This window comes from Acartia tonsa, chromosome 1 (genome assembly GCF_053477335.1).
Source record: "Acartia tonsa isolate MP-2025a chromosome 1, ASM5347733v1, whole genome shotgun sequence".
NCBI classification, from domain to species: Eukaryota; Metazoa; Arthropoda; class Copepoda; order Calanoida; family Acartiidae; genus Acartia; species Acartia tonsa.
The window spans coordinates 61,871,577-61,895,158 of NC_137260.1; the positions used below are offsets into that span (position 1 = coordinate 61,871,577).

Sequence of the window (23,582 nt, forward strand, 5' to 3'; positions counted from 1 at the left end):
CAATCAAATGTTTTTATTAGTTAAAAATACAGATACAGAATGCAGTCTCAACATAAAGCGCATCCGCTCGTCGTCAGGGTGTTTATTGGTTAGAATCTCGACGTTATAACTAAAGCATCTAAAAGTGGTTCCTACTGCTGCTATGTCAGATGCACGACATTAATAGAAAGAGTAGGGTGAATCTGATTGGATAAAATGAGAAAAACCTAATTGAAAAAAAATGTTTATTACGAAAATAAATGTATAAATCTAATCTCTAAGCACATATAAGTAATTAGTAAATATTAATACTTTATAAACATGATCATCATAATTTTAATTTATTTACAATATTTACAAAATAAACAGGGATAAAGGGTTAAAATTGTCTACTTTATTAAAACCTAATTACTTTTCCCTTTCTCCTTACAAATTACCAGGGAATTAAAGGGATAAGACAAAGGCCGATAAATTGATGTACATCCAAAATTATGATACACAAAAAGTTCCCCTTTTGTAGATTTTGTAGGAGACATTCAACTTAATGACCCAACCAACCAAAATTAAATAAAAGTCCCCAAAGTTGTTACGCTATCGAATAAGAAAACGTTATCATAAAACTTTGGGGACCAGTGTAATAAACAGCCAAATGTCCCCTCCCTCTCTCCCAGCAAATTACAAATTTAAATATGATTCCTAAAGACATGTGTAACAGAAGTATTACAATAACATTTCTGACTTGGATAGCCTGCTACCATACTGTAACACCACAGATATAAGCCTCTAGAAACTACGAGCTGGTTGTCTGTCAGGTGTTATCAATGAAGCCTCAAACTCTGCTGTTGTTCCTTCCTACGCTTCTGCTCAAGGGCCATGGCCTGGATTTTCTGGTCCTGAAAAAAAAAGTATAACCGTGGGTATTTATTAACTTTGAGTACTTTCATTAAATTTAAATTGGTTGGTTCAAACTAACCAAATAATTTTAATCTACAGAAGTGGTAATTTTATTCATCTTAATTGTGGATATACATTAATTTATCGTCCATTGTCTTATCCCTTTAGTTAAATTGGTAAAAAGTACTGTTCTTAAAGCTTTGTTATATATTTTATTTTAAATTATCTTTGTTTTCCTACATTTTAGTATCAAAGACCCCCAAAATATGTACTGTATAAAAGTAGACCCTAAATTATTCACTGATATAATTACTTTCAAATGCTTTGTTAAGTTCAAAACGGCAATAATTAGGACATTTATAAGTAACTTTACAAAGTGTTTGAAAAATCAGCCATATGACGTCCTAAAAATGAGGGAAATGAGAGGAGAAGTGAGAAAGAAAACACCTAAGAAAGTTATGGATAATCTCTCATTTTTGTGACGTCACAAGGCTGATTTTTAGGCACTTTGTAAAGTTACCATTTATAATTTGATTTATTTAAAAATTTATCTAATATTTAAAGCTAACAAACAAAAAATATAAGCTTTATATTTCCTGAGTTCAAAATTCAAGCTTAATTAAGCAGAATAGCAATAATATCAATTTACAAATTAATGTTCAGTTATTTTAATTGTTCTTTGTCAGAGTACGTTACGTGGAGAAAGTACTTTTCGAGAATTATCAGGGATCTTAAGGAATAAGACGTTGGATAATAGACAAAAATATTAATTTGATTTAATTATTGGTAAAAAGTTTAGACACAGCTAGAATTTAGCCAGAGAGATCTTGATAAAAAAAAACTTTGGGTACAAGTATAATTTACACTCAATTATCCCCTCCTTCCCGATAATTGTACAAAGAAGGATGGATAAGACAATGGCACATTAATTAATTTACACATTTTTCTTGTTCCCAATAATCATAATCTATAAATTAATGAAATATTTTTGTAATAGTATTTTAAAAATATTTCCAGTATGGCTTCGAAAACGATTAATAAACGCTTGATTAGAACAGGCTCCCAGCGGCACTGAAAAATCATGTATAGCATCGTATCACAGACAATTTTCCTCAAATATTAGAATAAAATTCATAAAATTAATACCAGTTTTGTTAACCTCCTAAATAGTAGATATAATGATGTTACTCTGATTTAGTTCTTTTCTATGTATAATTTATGCTTTGCTTTTATGGATGTTGTCATCCTTATTTTATGTGATTCAACTCATTATCTATTCTGAATGTTGTGCATGCTTGGTTTAACTCATTACGTTACTCCCATGAAAAGATAAAAAAAAACTATTTAAATTCTTGTAAATTTTCCTTTGCTATGGAGAATAGCAAAATTGAAAATATTTATAAGAGAAAACAAGGATAACTATGCTCTTAAGTAGCATATTAAGATAACAGAGCTGGATCTTTAAATCATTTCAATGGTGCGCCAAATCGGGATGAGACAACTTTCCACCAATGAGAGCACAGCATTTTACGAAATGCCGCGCTGTGATTGGCTGAAATTCGGCGCATCCCGATTTGGCGCACCCTTGAAATGATTTAAAGATCCAGCTCTGTAAAACTTTGATTCCTGTAACAGTTTGGTACAATTTAGAAAACGTAGGAACTCTATAATAACTTTAAGAATATCATGCTTTTTGGAGTAAAAAATGTACTTGATATAATTACTCTATTTATTTAATTATTGCATTGATGATTCCTAGAACTATAAGGCACAATGTTATCAAGGTTTTTTATTGTTTGTTTGTGTGACCGTCTGCTTTGATTAGGTTTGCTTTTATGAATTTAGCTAAGCCATCCATGTTGATGCTAAATGACGTACTTACACATGGGCCCTAGTTATAGATTAACTGCGCTACTAAGAACTAAAGCTCAGGTTTCTAACAATTTGACAAAGAACTTCCCAAGTATTTGACAAAAATGCTTGGACAATTAATTGTGCCTAAATATTATTCTTGTCTGAAGGTTGTTACAAATTCTAATCTGCCTACTAACAAACAATAAATATCACCGGGGCTCGGCAGTTGAGCGGAACCTATGTACAAGCCTTAAACTTAAACCTGCTTTTAAAATTTATTAAATAGACTGATTTATATATTATACATTGGACGTTAAAAGTAATAGTTTAAAATAATATAAACTGCTGGTTTAAGCAACAAATCAAGATATCAATATAACCAACGTTTTAAAACCGTTAGTACAATGGAAATTTACAGTGAAATTTTGTCCTCCCCTTCTATTTTGTTATTAAGAATTGTTTTCCTCATGTCGCATATGGATAACAAATTAATTTTCATAAAAAAAAATTTCAAACAAAAAAATATTTTTTTTTTATTAGGTTATGTTAAGGTCTTCGATAATTAAGAAATAGGTTTAGGTGAAAGCGCCTTATTTATAAGAATAGAAGCGGTATTATGAAACGAGAAAGAAAAATATGTAAATATAAATTACCAATTTACCATTCTCATATTTCCGTAGACGCATACATTTGTACTGAAAATTCTTTGTAAATTATCATTTCTACCCACAATAATTATGCACTTTATTACTCCCAGAGGACGACTTATTAGGCCATGTATATTGTGTAACAAGAGTACTTTCAATTAAAACAAGGATATAACCTTCATGAAAGTATAGCTCATAGAAAGTACAAGAAAATGGTTAGAATTTTACTTTATTCGTAACTAAGTTCTTTTCCCCTATAGTCACAAGTGGAAGTCAGAAAAATAGCCTAAAACCAACCAAAGACAATTAAATCCCTTACAAAAACAACCTATTTGGACCAGTACTTTTCGAAATGGTTAGATTTAGACAAAAAAAACTTACTACTTTGTATTATACCTTGGATATTTTATATTATTAGGATGGTTTTATAAAAATTTACATCTTTGATTAAAATTAAAATCAATATTATATAAATATGTATGCACTTTTAATATTTCTATTAAGATTCTTGAAAAATATTTATAAGAAAATTATTTTGATTCCACAAATTAAAAAAACTTAAAATCAACCTAAGACTTATTTAACGCTTCTCTAAAATGGAAAACCCAATCGGTTCATTTGTTAGCGAGATTTTAACAAACTAACAAACATAAACGATTTTACTCTAAATGGTAGTGTTTTGAATTCACAATAGCACTTGATTAAACGTATATTAACTATTAAAAACGGATTCGATAAAAAATATATTTATTATGTATTTTCTGTATAAAATGCTACTTTTAGACTATGCTCGTTTATGCATATGACTTGAGTTATTGAAATAAATGACAGTGAATCAACGAAAATTGAATACGTGTCAAAAGGGTGAATTAGAAAACACAATAGCTAAGTATTTTTAAAGATATTTTACTTAAAAGTTAAGAAAAACCCTTCATAGAAAAAGATATTTGAATATTAAATTAATTATAAAATTAGCAACTTTAATGGATCAAAGCATGAATTTAAACAAGGATGACAACATCCATAAGAGTGGAAGCTCAACGAATAAGACATAAACACGAACAAATATAACCATACATAGTGTAAAAACGATTTAAATATAAAAGGAAATATTGGTATAGTCACTTTCGTGGCAACGCACCTTAAGGGGCGATTCTTCGTATTTTTCACAGTAACTTTTCTCCTATTTCTAGCCCCTGCGGGGGGCTCTAACCTGCGGGGCCAATTGCCTAACCCTTTGGGGCAATCAACTAACCCAATATAACCTAACCTGACCTAAAATAACCTATAAAAAGCCATTTTAAAAATACGACGAATCGCCCCTTGAGCGGCGTTGCCACGAAAGGGACTATATGATAAAAAATCAAATAAAATAATTTTGCCAAAAGATTTATTTTAAAACTGACATACAACTTTCTGATATAGAGAGTTTCTATAACTTCTAAACTGTTCCTAACTATTACAGGAATCATCATGTAATAGCTGAATCGTTAGGATGATAAAATTCTAATTTTTCAACTCTATGGGCATATAATCAGTGATCTAAAGGGATAAGACAATAGCCGATAAACGAATGTACATCCCCAATGATGATACACCCATTCTCTAGATTACAATTAGTGGTTGAAACGTTTGGACACTCAACTTAATGAACCAACTAATCAAATTCCTAAAGTTTATAATCCAACGAATAAGACAACCCCATTATAAAACTTTGGGGACTAGTGTAATAAACAGCCCAATGTCCCCTTCCTCCATGACATATAATACATTTGAAGGAAGTGAGCTTGAAATAATCCTTAGTAATTTGTAAACTATTTGTGGAGAAATTACAACAAAATATGTCTTTTTCAATTATACTAAAGCACTAAGGGAATAGTTAATTGTTGCTAAATTTCATTTTTACACAAGGAAGAAGGTAAAACTGGACTGTAAATTACACTGGTCCCCAAAGTTTTATTTTTATTTGTTAGCTTATCACCTTTAGGGACTTTTGATTGGTTTATACAAACCTGCAATGTCCATACTTTTCCAACAATGATTCTAATTTAAAGAAGAGGTTATTTTGTTGATCATAAATGAAAGTTTACAGCAATTTATCTATTCCTACTGTATTTAACTTTACTTTTTTATTAAAAATGTTGTAAGTTTTTTTTCAAACTATTTACTTTTTCAATTTTCCCAAATTACATACACAGTAACGACGGCTCATTGCAAGCTAACAAAGATAGAGGAATTTTTATGCTTCTTTTACTTAAGGATTAGAGATATATTTTCACAAAAGCAAAGTACTTAAGAATAGAGTTAAATCGAAGACATATAGATAGAGAACGAGAAAGAGAAAGAGATAATGATAGAGAAAGAGATAGAGAAAGAGAAAGAGATAGAGAAAGAGATAGAGAAAGAGATAGAGAAAGAGATAGAGAAAGAGATAGAGAAATAGATAGAGAAAGAGATAGAGATAGAGAAAGAGATAGAGAAAGAGATAGAAAAAGAGATAGAGAAAGAGATAGAAAAAGAGATAGAGAAAGAGATAGAGAAAGATATAGAGAAAGAGATAGAGAAAGAGATAGAGAAAGAGATAGAGAAAGAGATAGAGAAAGAGATAGAGAAAGAGATAGAGAAAGAGATAGAGAAAGAGATAGAGAAAGAGATAGAGAAAGAGATAGAGAAAGAGATAGAGAAAGAGATAGAGAAAGAGATAGAGAAAGAGATAGAGAAAGAGATAGAGAAAGAGATAGAGAAAGAGATAGAAAAAGAGATAGAGAAAGAGATAGAGAAAGAGATAGAGAAAGAGATAGAGAAAGAGATAGAGAAAGAGATAGAGAAAGAGATAGAGAAAGAGATAGAGAAAGAGATAGAGAAAGAGATAGAGAAAGAGATAGAGAAAGAGATAGAGAAAGAGATAGAGAAAGAGATAGAGAAAGAGATAGAGAAAGAGATAGAGAAAGAGATAGAGAAAGGGATAGAGAAAGAGAAAGAGAAAGAGATAGAGATAGAGAAAGAGAAAGAGAAAGAGATAGAGAAAGAGATAGAGAAAGAGATAGAGAAAGAGATAGAGAAAGAGATAGAGAAAGAGATAGAGAAAGAGATAGAGAAAGAGATAGAGAAAGAGATAGAGAAAGAGATAGAGAAAGAGATAGAGAAAGAGATAGAGAAAGAGATAGAGAAAGAGATAGAGAAAGAGATAGAGAAAGAGATAGAGAAAGAGATAGAGAAAGAGATAGAGAAAGAGATAGAGAAAGAGATAGAGAAAGAGATAGAGAAAGAGATAGAGAAAGAGATAGAGAAAGGGATAGAGAAAGAGATAGAGAAAGAGATAGAGATAGAGAAAGAGAAAGAGATAGAGATAGAGAAAGAGATAGAGAAAGAGATAGAGAAAGAGATAGAGAAAGAGATAGAGAAAGAGATAGAGAAAGAGATAGAGAAAGAGATAGAGAAAGAGATAGAGAAAGAGATAGAGAAAGAGATAGAGAAAGAGATAGAGAAAGAGATAGAGAAAGAGATAGAGAAAGAGATAGAGAAAGAGATAGAGAAAGAGATAGAGAAAGAGATAGAGAAAGAGATAGAGAAAGAGATAAAGAAAGAGATAGAGAAAGAGATAGAGAAAGAGATAGAGAATGAGATAGAGAAAGAGATTGAGAAAGAGATAAAGAAAGAGATAGAGAAAGAGATAGAGAAAGAGATAGAGAAAGAGATAGAGAAAGAGATAGAGAAAGAGATAGAGAAAGAGATAGAGAAAGAGATAGAGAAAGAGATAGAGAAAGAGATAGAGAAAGAGATAGAGAAAGAGATAGAGAAAGAGATAGAGAAAGAGATAGAAAAAGAGATAGAGAAAGAGATAGAGAAAGAGATAGAGAAAGAGATAGATAATTAGATAGAGAAAGAGATAGAGAAAGAGATTGAGAAAGAGATAAAGAAAGAGATAGAGAAAGAGATAGAGAAAGAGATAGAGAATGAGATAGAGAATGAGATAGATAAATATAAAGAGATAGAGAAAGAGATAGATAATTAGATAGAGAAAGAGATAGAGAAAGAGAGGGAGAAAAAGAAACAAAGAAAGAGAAAGAAATGGGATAGATAGATAGAGAGAAGAAAAGAAAGAAAAGAAAGATAAAGAGAAAGAAAAAAAGAGATATAGAAATCGTTGGATGTGTACTGCAATTCCTTAATTATAAAGTAACTGCAAAAGTAATATGTGTTTTAAGAATACTTAGCAAACATCAATGCATATAAGGAAATGAAAAGCAGATAAAGTAATACAGAGAATTTTAAAAAGTAGGAGATTTACTGTATAGGCTTTAGGCATTGGACAGCGATCTTAAGGGATAAGACAATGAACATCAAATTGATGTACAACCCACATTATGAGAAAAATAAGACCTTCTCTGTAGATTTAGATTATTGAATATAAGGTTTAACACTACTATTTTGTACAACCCAATAAATTCTATAAATAAAAGAAATTGTTTATTAAACTTTGAGGACAAGTACAATTTACAGCCCACTGTCCCCTCCCTCCCTGGTATGTAGTAGGATGACATTTTAATCTGCACATTATCTGCACATAATGACGCAATTTTCACTTTATTTTGCAGTTTATATGTTCAATTTAATGATTCTTAGTCATACAGAGATAGTTGACAGAAGTTTATATGTCCAATCTAATGATTCTCAGTCATACAGGGATAGTTAACAGAAGTTTATATGTTCAATCTAATGATCCTCAGTCATATAGGGATAGTTGACAGAAGTTTATATGTTCAATCTAATGATTCTCAGTCATACAGGAATAGTTAGCAGAAGTTTATATGTTCAATCTAATGATTCTCAGTCATACAGGGATAGTTGACAGAAGTTTATATGTTCAATCTAATGATCCTCAGTCATACAGGGATAGTTAACAGAAGTTTATATGTTCAATCTAATGATCCTCAGTCATACAGGGATAGTTAACAGAAGTTTGTATGTTCAATCTAATAATCCTCAGTCGTACAGGGATAGTTGACAGAAGTTTATATGTTCAATCTAATGATTCTCACTCATACAGGGATAGTTAACAGAAGTTTATATGTTCAATCTAATGATCCTCAGTCATACAGGGATAGTTAACAGAAGTTTATATGTTCAATCTAATGATCCTCAGTCATACAGGGATAGTTAACAGAAGTTTATATGTTCAATCTAATGATCCTCAGTCATACAGGGATAGTTAACAGAAGTTTGTATGTTCAATCTAATAATCCTCAGTCGTACAGGGATAGTTGACAGAAGTTTATATGTTCAATCTAATGATTCTCAGTCATACAGGGATAGTTGACAGAAGTTTATATGTTCAATCTAATAATCCTCAGTCATACAGGGATAGTTAACAGAAGTTTATATGTTCAATCTAATGATTCTCTGTCATACAGGGATAGTTAACAGAAGTTTATATGTTCAATCTAATGATTCTCAGTCATACAGGGATAGTTAACAGAAGTTTATATGTATAATCTAATGATTCTCAGTCATACAGGGATAGTTAACAGAAGTTTATATGTTCAATCTAATGATTCTCAGTCATACATGGATAGTTAACAGAAGTTTATATGTTCAATCTAATGATTCTCAGTCATACATGGATAGTTGACAGAAGTTTATATGTTCAATCTAATGATTCTCAGTCATACAGGAATAGTTAACAGAAGTTTATATGTTCAATCTAATGATTCTCAGTCATACAGGGATAGTTAACAGAAGTTTATATGTTCAATCTAATGATCCTCAGTCATATAGGGATAGTTGACAGAAATTTATATGTTCAATCTAATGATCCTCAGTCATACAGGAATAGTTAACAGAAGTTTATATGTTCAATCTAATGATCCTCAGTCATACAGGGATAGTTAACAGAAGTTTATATGTTCAATCTAATGATCATCAGTCATAAAGGGATAGTTGACAGAAATTTATATGTTCAATCTAATGATCCTCAGTCATACAGGAATAGTTAACAGAAGTTTATATGTTCAATCTAATGATTCTCAGTCATACAGGGATAGTTAACAGAAGTTTATATGTTTAATCTAATGATCCTCAGTCATACAGGAATAGTTAACAGAAGTTTATATGTTCAATCTAATGATCCTCAGTCATACAGGGATAGTTAACAGAAGTTTATATGTTCAATCTAATGATCCTCAGTCATACAGGAATAGTTAACAGAAGTTTATATGTTCAATCTAATGATTCTCAGTCATACAGGGATAGTTAACAGAAGTTTATATGTTTGATCTAATGATCATCAGTCATACAGGGATAGTTGACAGAAGTTTATATGTTCAATCTAATGATCATCAGTCATAAAGGGATAGTTGACAGAAGTTTATATGTTCAATCTAATGATCATCAGTCATACAGGGATAGTTAACAGAAGTTTATATGTTCAATCTAATGATCATCAGTCATACAGGGATAGTTGACAGAAGTTTATATGTTCAATCTAATGATTCTCACTCATACAGGGATAGTTAACAGAAGTTTATATGTTCAATCTAATGATCCTCAGTCATACAGGGATAGTTAACAGAAGTTTATATGTTCAATATAATGATCCTCAGTCATACAGGGATAGTTAACAGAAGTTTATATGTTCAATCTAATGATCCTCAGTCATAAAGGGATAGTTGACAGAAGTTTATATGATCAATCTAATGATCATCAGTCATACAGGGGTAGTTAACAGAAGTTTATATGTTCAATCTAATGATCCTCAGTCATACAGGGGTAGTTAACAGAAGTTTATATGTTCAATCTAATGATTCTCAGTCATACAGGGATAGTTAACAGAAGTTTATATGTTCAATCTAATGATTCTCAGTCATACAGGGATAGTTGACAGAAGTTTATATGTTCAATCTAATGATTCTCAGTCGTGAAGCCTCCTTGTAAAGGAGAGTCATATCGGAATAGCTATTAGCTAGATCTTTTAGAACAAACTGACAGATAATATGACTTAATTAAAAGGATTAACTATCAGTAAAAAGTTGAAAAACCTATCGATAAAGCCCTGATTAGTATTTTAAGTACATTCAAACATTCCGTAATATTAAATCTAAGTTGCGATATCAAGTAAAACAAGGATGACAACATCCATAAAAGCGAATCTCTGAAGCTGTATGACCGACGAACAATAACGCTTGTAGAGTGTCATAAATATGCAAAAGAGTAATACATAAGTTTTTGACAAAATTGTACATAAATCTTAAGGGATATGACAATTGACGATTAATTTATATAGTACATCATTGACCTAATGATGATTTCAAAATTACCCCTTTAATTATGTAGATCCAATTTATTGGATGAAAAGTTTGGACTTTACTAGGTTAGATTAAAATTTTATAAAAGTACCCAAACCTTTAAGAGCCAATGAATTACATTACATGTTAAAAAACTTTGGGTACTAAATTAATTTACAGTCCAATTTCCCCATTTATCATACAGAGTATAATGAAAAAAATATTCATGTGACATTTGGATAAAAGCGAAGCTTTTCTATAACTAGGGTCGGTCCGTCCATCTGTCCGTCCGTTTATACGTTCGTAACGGTTAGCTATTTTCGTTAATTTAGACATGTTAGAACTGTTCTATCTATGTCAAACTTCTCATAATGATTCCTGTAGTAGTTAGGTACGATTTAGAAAGCGTAGCAACTCTATAATCTTTACCAGTATGTACATAGGCCCGTTTAAAATATGTTGATTTTTATCTTTTTTACAATAAGGCACACTATTATAAGCGAAACATCTCTATAATCACTTCTTAAAAATGTCAGTAAGTCCTTAAACAGGTTTCTGTATTAAAGAAGTTTTGTAACAAATTTACGTACAATTTTGTCAAAATTTATATGTTTATATTTTGTATATTCAGATATGACACTTTACAAGTGTTAATGTTCGTTTGTCCTACCGTTTCTCAGAGCTTCGCTTTTATGGATGGTGTCATCCTTGTATTTTAATACGCATTTATATAAAACTGAAGGAAACTGAAATAGAATAATTAATGGTAACTTGATAGTCTTAAAGTCTCACAAAAAAATGTTTGACCTTACATGTCTACAATAAAATTGCATTGCAAAACAAGGATGTCAACATCCATAAAAGCAATCCTATCAAATAAACTTATTAATCATATGCGTATATTAGTTTAAGAGTAGCAACTCATAGTTACTTAATAGACATGCAGACCTTTCGGATTGTGGAAAGAAAACGAAGTAGCGGGTTTCGTCGTATTTTCACAGTAGATTTTATCCTATTTCTACCACTGCACTGCGAGGGGCTCTAACCCTGCGTGGCAATGGTGATGGTACCCTCCTCCAAAATAGTTAAGAATCTTTCCAGAACTTATGAGAAGCTACATAATAAAGGAGAACCATATTGGTTCAGCGGTTAGTGAGATCCTGTACACAGAGACAGACAGAAATCAGGTTACTTTCATATAATTGATTCATTCAAAATAGACAATAAATAATATTCAAATCTACTAAGGAAACCTAAGCTTCATAGAACAAGTATTTGATGCAGAAAAAAACTTACTCAGGCATGACTGTGTTAATTTTTAAAAAATACTTTTTAAACAACCCTGGATAGTTTTTAGCCCACAAACATTTTTATGCCATCCGGCTGTTTGTCTTTTCTAGTAGCGTAGCTGCTCTTTATTTGTAGTATTTCATGTCGGCATACATATATCTTAAGTATATGATACTTGTCATGTCTTGCCAACAAGTTAATCACATCAATTTATTTCATACTAGCGGCTACGCCCCTAGAGGCCTTTAGGGGCACTTGAGGTGGGAGGAAGGAGAGGAATTTGACCCAAAAATTTCAATTTTAGTTTTGAAAAGAAAAAAAAGTGAACAAAATTTTGGGATGATTTTTGTCTATGGCCTAATTCTTTTAGGAGGATGACGATACCTCCTCGAAATAGTTCCTACATTGATAAGGAAAGCCATATCGGTTTAGTAGTTAGCAAGATCCTTCGGTACAAACAGTCAAACAAAGACATCTTGTTACCTTTATATAAGTTTTAAAAATAGTTTCTTCCAATATTTGGCAAAAAAATTTGCCGAAAAAGAGTTGTCCATAATTTTGGTTAAAATCCTGAAAGATATCATAATAAATTTCCGTAGGGGCAGTTTCAAGGATTGTAAAAATGATTCTCCTAAACTAAGACAATTTTACATACAATTTGTATATGCATTTGATAATTGTGTTTCTCGCGGGAAATGTACACTATATTCATGATGTATTTAAAGTAAGATCACATTGATCTAAAATAATTATTACTGAGAGATTTTTAATAAAGTATGTGGGTATTGTGTCATTCACAATTTTAAAACTTCAAATGATTTTTAAAAGTTTATGCCTTGACCATAAAATAATTGAAAATATTTTATTAGAAAGTAAAATAATCCTGTTGTTAAAATTATTTTTATATTACGAAATGATATTTTTAACATAACTATTTTTTCTAAGAGAATAAATGTAGTTATATATAAAAATTAAGAGACAATTAGTTAATTAATTTTAAACTAAATTTTGTTTCAGCTATTTCTTACGCAAAAGATATCCTTCGGTTAAGTTTAATAAAAACCGGTTCTGATCTAGTACCAGCAAGTACTGTTTACGTTAAAATTAAGGCTACACTGTAGCCTACAAGTATTCTGTCGTTATCAAGATTTTATTCTTCAGACATTTTCTTCTTTGCATAGGAGTTACGATTAAGTATCTTAAATTTTTATTATCCCGTACATAATATGTTGTAAAACAGGTTTTGTGAAAATAATAAACATTTTTTTGCAGATATTTTCAATTTTTCAGAATTTTTATCTATATTTTTAGAGTTTAGCTAGTTGAGAAGTTGAACTAATTAATGAACTTGCAAACGGTGGCCTTGAGTCGCAAAATTTTTAATAGTAGCGCCGCTACTCTTTAGCTTTGTATTTTGCAATAAAGAAGTTGCGGCAATACAAAATAGCCTAAATCCACCCAGGGACCTAAGTGAAACTTCTTTAAAATGGAGAATTCATTAGTTTGTGTTGTTAGCCAGATCTTAACGTACAAAAAATCTAACTTCTTTATATAATATATAATAGGATTAAAAGGAAGAGTGTTTGTCCATTAAAATCTTGCAAACGGCTGGACCAATTAGTACATAATTTACAGAGAAAAATTAATACAAGGCAGGATTAAGGCTATTTATTGAATGGGTGGGTCAAGCCCCATTTATGATTATCCATTAAAGTCTTTTTTTTTAACTCAGATACTTTCTTAGTTGTAAGTAGTTAGGTTTTTTTGTCTGTTGCTTAAGATTTCTTTTGGTAACCACTGAACCGATTGAGTTCTTCGTTTAATCGAAGCTTTACATGGGTCCCGGGATGGTTTTAAGCTATAATCTAAGCTACCCCGCTAATAAAAATATGTTTCTTGTTTATGCACTTAAATCTATCACTATAATGTGTAAAAGCCCCGAGAAAAAATGTTGAATGCAAACTTGAAATTTAAAGCTAATCCAAGTAAGAAATAACATGTATTGTATTATATAAAAAAACAAGGATGACAACATCCATAAAAGCGAAGCTCTGAAATGGAAGGACAAACGAACTTTCTGGTAAGGATTAGAGTTGCTAATCTTCTAAATAGTACCTAACTGTTATAGAAATCATCATGCAAAGTTTGAAATCGATAGGACAGTTCTAACCTGTTTAAATTAACGAAAAGAGCTAACCGTTACGGACGGATCGACCCTAATTATAGAAAAGCTTCGCTTTTAAAAAGTGTTTATAAGATTTAGACACTAAATTGCGTGTTACATATAAAGTCAGAAAGCTAAGTTTTTGTATAATGCTAAGTTCTGACACTCTACAAGAGTTATTGTTAAGTTGTCCTTCCTTGTGATTATTATGGGAAATTCTCTATAATACGATTCTATACATGATTTTTTAGTTTATGCTCAGGCAGAACTGGTTTTAATCCGGCGGAAATGAAACGGCTTACCCTGGCTAATCTGATTTCCTTCTCCTTCTTCTGTTTCATCAGCTCAATCAGAAACATTGTGTCCTACATCCATAAATAAAATATCTAATTTCAATTTAATTTTATATGCCTTCTAAATAGAATAGCTATTTAACGCATCGTATTATAGACAGCTTGCCACGGATATTAAAATGAAAAATTCATAGATTAATACCAGTTTTCATAGACCCGAGGGTATTTATTTGATGATTTTTATTTTATTATTCGCGAAAATGGCTGTTAAACAATGCTATACATGATTTTTCAAATATAAAAGGAAACGTTTATTGAGAATTTAAAATTAGAGTGTGTCTTTATGTAGCTTAAAATCTCGTTAACTGCTGTACCGACATGGTTCCCCTTTACACTGAAGCTTTTTTATGAACGTTTTATACTTTTTTGGGTGAAGGTACACCTCCACAAAGGAAAGCACCCATGAAAAAAATACCTTCCGAGAGGTTATTAAAAAAAATTAAATCTAATTATATCAGATAAAATGACATGACACTTAAAAATTTACTTTTAAAGTAAAAAGTTTTAGTACGCATTAAAAAGTAAAAACAATTTGAAGAGGTTGAAGAATTTTTCATAGCTTTAAACAAGCACACACATCTAACACCAGAAGTGCAAAGAAAAATTGTTCTGTTTATCTTACATTATTGGATATTGTAAGAGATTCTCGCATACCCTAACAAAATGTTTCTGTCAGCTGGCTAATTTAAAGTTACCCCCCAACCCCTTTACTTTAAAGCATCCCCAGTCTCCTGACCATGGAGAAACGTATTTACTAATATCTGAGACTATTTAATCAACCTAAATTGACGACAAAAATTCCCCTTTCATAATATCCATATGTCTTATATTCATTCTTACATGAGTGCCCAGCCGTTTGAGGTATATAAGATCTTAGAGATAGCAAAAATAGAGAAATAGTATGGGTGGTTTCCCTTTTACTGAATCTAGACCGCAAAACAGACATTTTATTTAAAAAAAGATGCCTTGTTTAGGTTAGGTCAGGTTAAAATAAGGTTTAGGGGAGATCCCTGCATACAGAATTTGAGCCTACTAAGGGGCTAAAAGTAGGTAATATTTATTGCTAATATTTTTATTGAATAGTAAATAATAGGTTTCAAAGCTGTTTAATTTGGGTCTTAGGGTGGTTTTATGCTATTTTACTTATGTCTAATTTTCTCTTTTTTGAAAATATGTTAGAGGTGCAACTCTTAGCATCTATTTTACTATCTCTATTTTAAAAAGTATTCCCAGCGCTATGTAAATTTAGGTCTCGGTTTGGTTTAATGCTATTTTTCTAGCCTACTTTCTCCCCCAAATAGAATCCAGCAAGTATCTAATTTACTATCTCTAGTTAAAAAGTATTCCCAGCGCTGTGTAAATTTAGGTCTTGATATGGTTTAATGCTATTTTTAGGGTCCTAACTTTTAATCTTTATCTAATTTACTATCTCTATTTAAAAAGTATTCCCAGGGAAGTGTAAATTTAAATCTTTCGATGGTTCAATGCTATTTTTCTACCCCACTTTCTCCCCAACGAATATAATCTAGGGGCGCAGCTTGTAGTAATTATCTAATTTACTATCTCTATTTTAAAAGTATTCCAATTACTGGATGCCTTGATGCTACTTTTCTACCCTACTTCCTCCCCAACGAAAGAATCTAGGTGTGAAACTCTTCGTAAGTATCTAATTTACTTTATCTATTTGAAAAGTATTCCCAGCGCTGCTGTGTACATGATGGATTGCCAGAAAACTGACATTTCTTGTCCAAGAAATTATCCATTTGCATTCTTTAAGTATTCTAATGTCTGTCTGTTTGTCTGTGTGTTTGTGTATGTGTGTGTGTGTGTGTATGTGTGTGTGTGTGTGTGTATGTAAGTTTGTTTGTCAGTGTTGTCTGTTTGTCTGTGTGTAAGTTTGTTTGTTAGTTTGTCTGATGTTTTATATCAAATTTTTAATGCTGTCTATTCCTGATGATATGTCTGTCTGTCTGTCTAAATTACTGTCTGTCTATGCCTATACATTGTTGAGTTTTTGCGTATGTTAATTGTCTGTCTGTACTTTTCCTTTTTTCTGTTTGTTTGTCTGTAAAAAGCTTGTCTATCATTAATAAAGAATTATACGAAAAAAATACATAAAGCTTCCCTAAAGAGCACATCCTTTTTTACCAGGTTGTTTCAATGACAAGGTAGACAGACGTTCTATTAGTTTATATCATAAATAAATAATATCGCATCATATTATAGAAAGCTTTCCGCGAAAAGTAAAATGATAAATTGTAAGATTATATGATTACAACCAGTTTTGGTAGCCCCGAGGGTCCAAATGCTCGGGCTAACAAAATCAGTTTCAATTTTATTATTTTTATTTTAATATTCGTAGTTCTAATCCAGCGGATATTAATCGGTTTCGAAGCTGTACCGGATAGTTTTATTATAATAAATTAAGCTTGATGCTTGAAAGTAAAGCGTATTTAATTTTGACATTTGTGTTGACAAACACCGCGTGCCTGTAAGGGATACGCAGCCGCTGGCAGCTGGAGAATATTTAAAACAGCTAATGTGCATGGCAGCTGGTTACTTTGATGATAACAGGTTTATTTAATTTATAAAAGTAAAAGGATATTTTTTGAGTGTAGCAACCACTGAACCGATATGTTCCCCTTTAAAGGTGAAACATTTCATAGTAACAGGAAGGTTTATAACTATTTTGATGGATATATTTATTTAAAACAATCTTTTCAAGAGAAGTCGCCCTAGAAAAAATGACCCCTTCCCACCTTTCCCACTTTCACTCAAGAGGCTCTCTCGTAAAAAATTTGATATCTAATATTTCTAAGCAGCTGGCTGCGGCTTCCAACCCTTTCTGTTTAGTTCGGGTTGTTAGGCGCAAAAATGATAAGTGATAAGATGAACATTTGTCAAAATCATGCCTCAAAAGTGTACTAAATCTGCAAATATATTTTTTTACCAGATACTTAGCAGATTTTAAATATTACTTAGTGTATAACAATAGTAGAAACGTTTCCTTCAATAAAGTAGTAAGTCATTTATTTCAGAGGCTAAAGATCTTTGAAATGGCTGGTCATATAATTTTGTACTTTTGCCTTGTGGTTGGGTTTAGGCTATTTTCTTACACCCCTTCTAGAGCCTAAAGGCGAAGCAGATAGAGTATGTTTATGTACCTTATTATTTGCCTATTAAATTACATGGAAGGAGAGAACATTGTACTGTAAAGTAGACTGGTACCCAAAGTTTAATATAAAGAAATCTATTGGTACTTCTATTGAATTTTCTTTGTTTGGTTAAAAAGGAATAATATCCAAACCTTTCATTCAATTATCTTATTTTGTTTGTCATAATTGGTGATGTTTATGAATTAACCATTCATTGTCTTATCCCTGTATAAAAATAGCCTAAAACCTTTCATTCATATTCCAGACTTTAATTTAGCTGCTAAATTGCTCTAAAGTACAATTTTGATTTAATTTAAAATATGATTCAGCACCATAAAATGATCCCAAAATACAAAATTGCGTAAGTGTTAAGTGAATATTTTACATGAAAAATTGTAAAAACAAGAACAAAAACAAAAATAATTAGCGAAGATAAAAAAAATAACAATAGATTCAAATAAACAATGCAGTAGGGGCAATACTTATTTTATTAATCTTGCCAAACACTGAACCGAATGAGTTCATCATTTAAGGAAAGCTTTATATAGGTCATGGGAAATTTTAAAGCCATTGACTTTTTAAGATTAAAGATTTGGGATGGTTTTAGGTTATTTTTCTGCATTACAAAAACCCCTTAATGTTAGGAAGCATAAAAAAGAGAAAAAATGGAATAAAGTTACAGTCAAATGTGACAACTTGACGTTCTAACGGACATTCTTCAGTTATATAGTAGCTACACTAAGAAAAATTACAGGTGCAAAAACATAGAAAGTAATTTGTCAGCCAAAGTTGATATATGCAATATTTGTGCATTAATATTAGTAAATATTTTACATAACAAGAATGATAATATTTATATACATATAATTTGTCAGCTAAAGTTCATATATGCAATATTTATGCATTAATATTAGTAAATATTTTACATAACAAGAATGATAATATCCATATATATATAATTTGTCAGCTAAAGTTGATATATGTAATATTTGTGCATTAATATTAGTAACCATTTTACATAACAAGGATGGTAATATCCATATATATATAATTTGTCAGCCAAAGTTGATATATGCAATATTTGTGCATTAATATTAGTAAATATTTTACATAACAAGAATGATAATATCCATATATATATAATTTGTCAGCCAAAGTTGATATATGCAATATTTGTGCATTAATATTAGTAAATATTTTACATAACAAGTATGATAATATACATATATATAATTTAATCATTAAAGTAAAACAATAAAAGTGGAAAGTTAAATAATTGTATTTCCCAACCCATGGACCTTGTGCCGACTTTCAATTGAGTCTTTGCATATCAGCAAAACACGTTGGAAATATTAAAAGAGCCAAGTCGCTACAAATAAGCAGAAAGAAATTTGCTAGTAGACGAAAATGGTTCCCAACACTGGTTCCAGGTAGTTGTCTGGGTTATACATCTATATTTGTACAATGTACATTTATACTTTAATCAACATTTATTGCAAAAGTTTGTTATTTTACTGACTTCTAGCCTTTTTATGTACAGATTCAGTTAATAAATTATAGAGTAGCTGCGCCACTACAGAAAAAAATGTGGCAGAAAAAAACTGTTTTACAAATGTTGTTGCTAGTAATTAGTTGTATAAACACAGAAATATTGACCACATCTTATAAATTATTTTATATGCTTCCCGTGCTTTGGGTGGAGTAGGTATTCTCAAAAAAAGACAAAAAATTTCAGAATATGCCTTCCAATGCAATTATTATCCACTGGATTAGAACCAGTTCTTAGCCATACTAGAAAATCATGTATAACATAGTATTACAGACAATTTTCCACAAATATTGAAATCAAAATTTTATTTTAATATCCGAGGAAAACTGTATATGATACAATGCGATAAATAACTATTATTGCTTATTATCTTGGAATAAAAGAGGTTGGATGTTTATCTGATAATAAAATAATGATCAATTGTTTCAACGTATTCCAGCTTTTGTGCCGTAGTAGGCCAAGCCAAACGAGTCTTATCTGAACTTTTGTTTACCTAACCTAAGATTTAAAATAATAATGTTCTTTTAAATATCTAAAGATTTAATATTTTAATATAATTGTCTGTGTGACTGTATATGTGTTATTCTACACTAATGGTACTATTGCAAAATTTCAAAATTTGCATAAAAATATATCTTATTTGTTTTACTAATAGCAAGCTTGGAAAATTAGTACATTTTTTGTAAGAAGATTAATAGATTTACACTTCATTTTCTCTACCTTAAATCATAATGTTTTTTTTTAATTAAAAATAATATCTAATTATTTACTAACGTTTGCGCCCGTATTATCTAGGGGCTCTGTATTTAAATGGGGCAAGTAAAATATCTTAAAACTATTCCAATATTTAAGCCTAAAATGAAATAGCCTAAAACCATCACGGTACCTATAAAAGACTACCTAAAAAAAGATAATTCAATCAGTTCAGTAGGTATTAAGATCTTAAGGTTCAGACATAAAACCCTTACTAATTTATATAATAGAATAAAAATAAATATTTGGTTGTAGATTATTAATTTAAATCTTTCTTAAATAAAAAGCATACCCATGAGTGAATTATTTCAAAGCTAACACAATTTTTAAAGCTTGAAATAGCTTTTAGCAGGTATTGGCTCTAAATCATTCATTTATCATTGACTATTCTTAAGAAACATACATTAACCATTGTTTACTTTGGTACTGTAGATTCGTAATTTTAATTTTGATTTGTTTTTGTTTTAACTAAAATTTGGATATTTTTCCTCGAATGCTCCATCCTTGGGGGCTGGCTTGCGGGGTGGGTTGTTCACAATCACCTAAACAATAAATTAAATCATTTTTAAATAACAAAAACAAGATCAATAAGTTATGAGCTAAGCATCCTGAAATGTAAGTTTGTCCTTTTATGGTATTTACGCAATTTTGCAACAAATTTATATTTAATTTTGTTTAGACTTACAAATTAATGTTCTGCGTATTAAGTTCTGGCAAGAGTTATTGTTCATTTGACCCTCCTTCTGATTTTAAAGCTTCGCTTTCATGGATGTTGTCACCCTTGTTTCAAATATATTTAGCAAAAATAAAAGGAAAATCAGAAATACGTCTCTTTTTGCAAAATATCTTCTCTAATTTTTAGTTATATTTTAAAATTTGCTCGCAAGTCAAGTTTTACATCAGTTGGGACATTTTAACACGTAGCTATACGTAGCAGAGTAATTGTTCTTGTATTGCCAAAAAATAGATTTCTTAGCGGTTCTAACGGTATGCGTAACATTTTTCTACTATTATCACAAGCCGCGCAATTTCAATTTTAAAAATGTCTGCATTTTTTGCACACCCTTTATATCAGTTGAAAGGAAAACGGTAGAGTTAAGACCCTAGATGGGTTGTCAGATACAATAATCTGTCCAACTTAAATAGAAAGTTTTAGAAGATTTTTGGTTATTTAACCACATATGATTTATTCTAAAAATGTGTACACGTTTTATGTGATTATTTTACCGGATTGTTTCTACACTATATTCTTATTGGTCTAATTTATTGATTAGGCATCTAGACCCACTATATCTATTAGGAAAACTTTATCTTTTTTGACCCTTTTTTGCTGAAACTTAATGCCATCTTGTCGAAGTCAAAGACACAGATAAGTAATGGGCTAAGATTTTAGAAAAAAAAATGGGAAGCTCTTTATAGTGCATATAAAAAGGAGATACTTCGGCTCTATAAAGAGCTTCAAACAAGGGTAAATGAGTTTGAAAGTGAAGCTGTAATAACAAGCTAATAGTATATTAGATTTTTAAAAATAAAATATTAAGAGTAGTATAACCAATAATTGTAATTTATCATTTTAAAGATAGATAACGGTTACGTCCCTAGAGGCCTCTATGTAGTAAACTTTTTCGGGGGGGGGGGTTATTTTTTTAGAGTGATTTTTTTTGGGAGGGTGGAGTTGACCTCCCCGAAACCAGTTTAAAACCTTCTGTAGACGTACAATAAGCTTCATTTTAAGGGAGAACCATAACGGTTCAACGGTTTCCTTTTGTAATAAACAGACACACATTTTATCACTGTCTTTTGGGCAATCCTTAATACTTTCAGAGAAAACTAATCTCTATCCCAAGTTAAAAGTAGGTCTTTTGTTTGAGAATGTATTAGCGACATGATGTAGTTGATGGAAAAAGATGTGATTTTGATATTTCTCAATGATTGATTAATCCAGTTTAGCAAAATATTGAAATACTTTGCAAATATGAACTGTCAGTTTTGTTTCATTTAAACAAGGATGACAACATCCATAGAAGCGAAGCTCAATAAATCAGACAACCGACAGACCTTTACAAATTTAGAGTAACAATAAATTTAATATTCAACATTTTTTCTTAGTAGATGTCTGAATTACTTAAATAAAGAATGCTTAATTTAAATTTAAGACTCTAACATTATGTTTAATCATCGCAAGAATCTATATTCTAAAAATAAAATAAATACAATAAATCACTAAATGAAGAAAAGGTTTTAGTTTTTATCAGACAATATAACAAGAATATTACAATAAAAGTTTAATATTCTTTCCTCTAATTCTGGTATAAGTATTATGACTTTGGTAGCTTACAATCATAAGGAGAAGGGTTATATTATATTGAAGTTGTTATTGTTTTCTGAAGATGCTAAAATTTTGGAATGTTGATAATCAAACGCTTTGTTTAAGTTCAACTTGCAGTTATTACAATATTAAATCAAACTGTAGGAAAACAAGAAAGAAAAGAAAAATAATTGAAAAACTGATAAAAAAGAGTTGATATTTATTACTGGGATATTATACCAGATTATCATGTACTCTAATTAAGTGAAACTTGAAGCTGGCTATAATAACGATACCCCCCTATCCTTACACTCTACCCCATCCCCAACCCTCCTACTGGATGAACAAACTGACCAATAAATTATGTCCATGTTAGCAACCTAGACCTAAGATAAATAATCACGAAATATAATACATTTGAATATATAAATGTTATAGTCACGTGAAGGAAACGAAGTTGCGGGTTTCGTCATAATTTCACAAAAGCTTTTCTCCTTTTTCTAGTCCCTGCGGGGGGGGGGGCTCTAACCCTGCGGGGCCAAATGCTCTAACCTAACTTCCCCTAACATAACCTAAAATAACTATTCAAAAGCTGCTGTGAAAATACGACGGAACCCGCAACTTCGTTTCATTCACATGACCCAAATGTTTTTTAGTATAAAGAGAACCTGAAATCGCATTTGCCCTATAAAGACAGACATAGTGACGGACGGACGGACAGACAGTATGAATTATAATTCACTAATTACCTTAATAGGTGAGAGAACCATGCCAGTAGTATCTCCGTTCATTTTGATATTTCTGAAAGTTTTAATTAAATATTCACCATTTGATAATAAAACAAGTTCTAAATCGATAGGACATTTCTAACGTGTCTGGACGAACGACGCGCGAATTATAGACTTATAGACCTACCCTAATTATATAAAGCTTCGCAGTTAAAGAAAGCCTGCAAGAAATACCACGCTTTAACTGCTGAAAGACTGCCACAAGTAGACCAAATACCCCAACTTTTAAGCCTTCAGCTTCTATAACAAAAAAGTTCTAGGCATTTTAAAATGACATTTTATGTACAATGGAAATTTTGAAAGAATTGCAATGCTCATGTTGAAAACTTTAAAATTAAACTACGTGGCCTAGAAACAAAATTATAAGCTTATTTTTGTCATAAATTTAGGTTTCCAGTAACTTATTATATTTTTACAATAAAAATACCCATTTTTATAGTCAAAATCATTAAAAAAAATAAGTTTTACTTGCGTTGTACCGAATGTACTGTAGCCAATCAGAAGGCTGAATCAGCTTAACAACCAATCACAGCTAAGCTTGTATTAGTTTACCCCTTTGTTTCCG

General features: G+C 30.8%; 1 long non-coding RNA gene across 1 annotated transcript; it reads right to left on the bottom strand.

The window, feature by feature from the left end:
* Positions 1 to 209: 209 nt before the first annotated feature.
* LOC145315636 (uncharacterized) lies at positions 210 to 23,037 on the bottom strand. The gene is made up of 4 exons (XR_013878105.1): positions 22,979 to 23,037; positions 20,408 to 20,463; positions 14,414 to 14,474; positions 210 to 872 (listed from the first exon to the last, which is right to left on the bottom strand). It is a non-coding gene; the product is annotated as an uncharacterized LOC145315636 (long non-coding RNA).
* Positions 23,038 to 23,582: the final 545 nt, after the last annotated feature.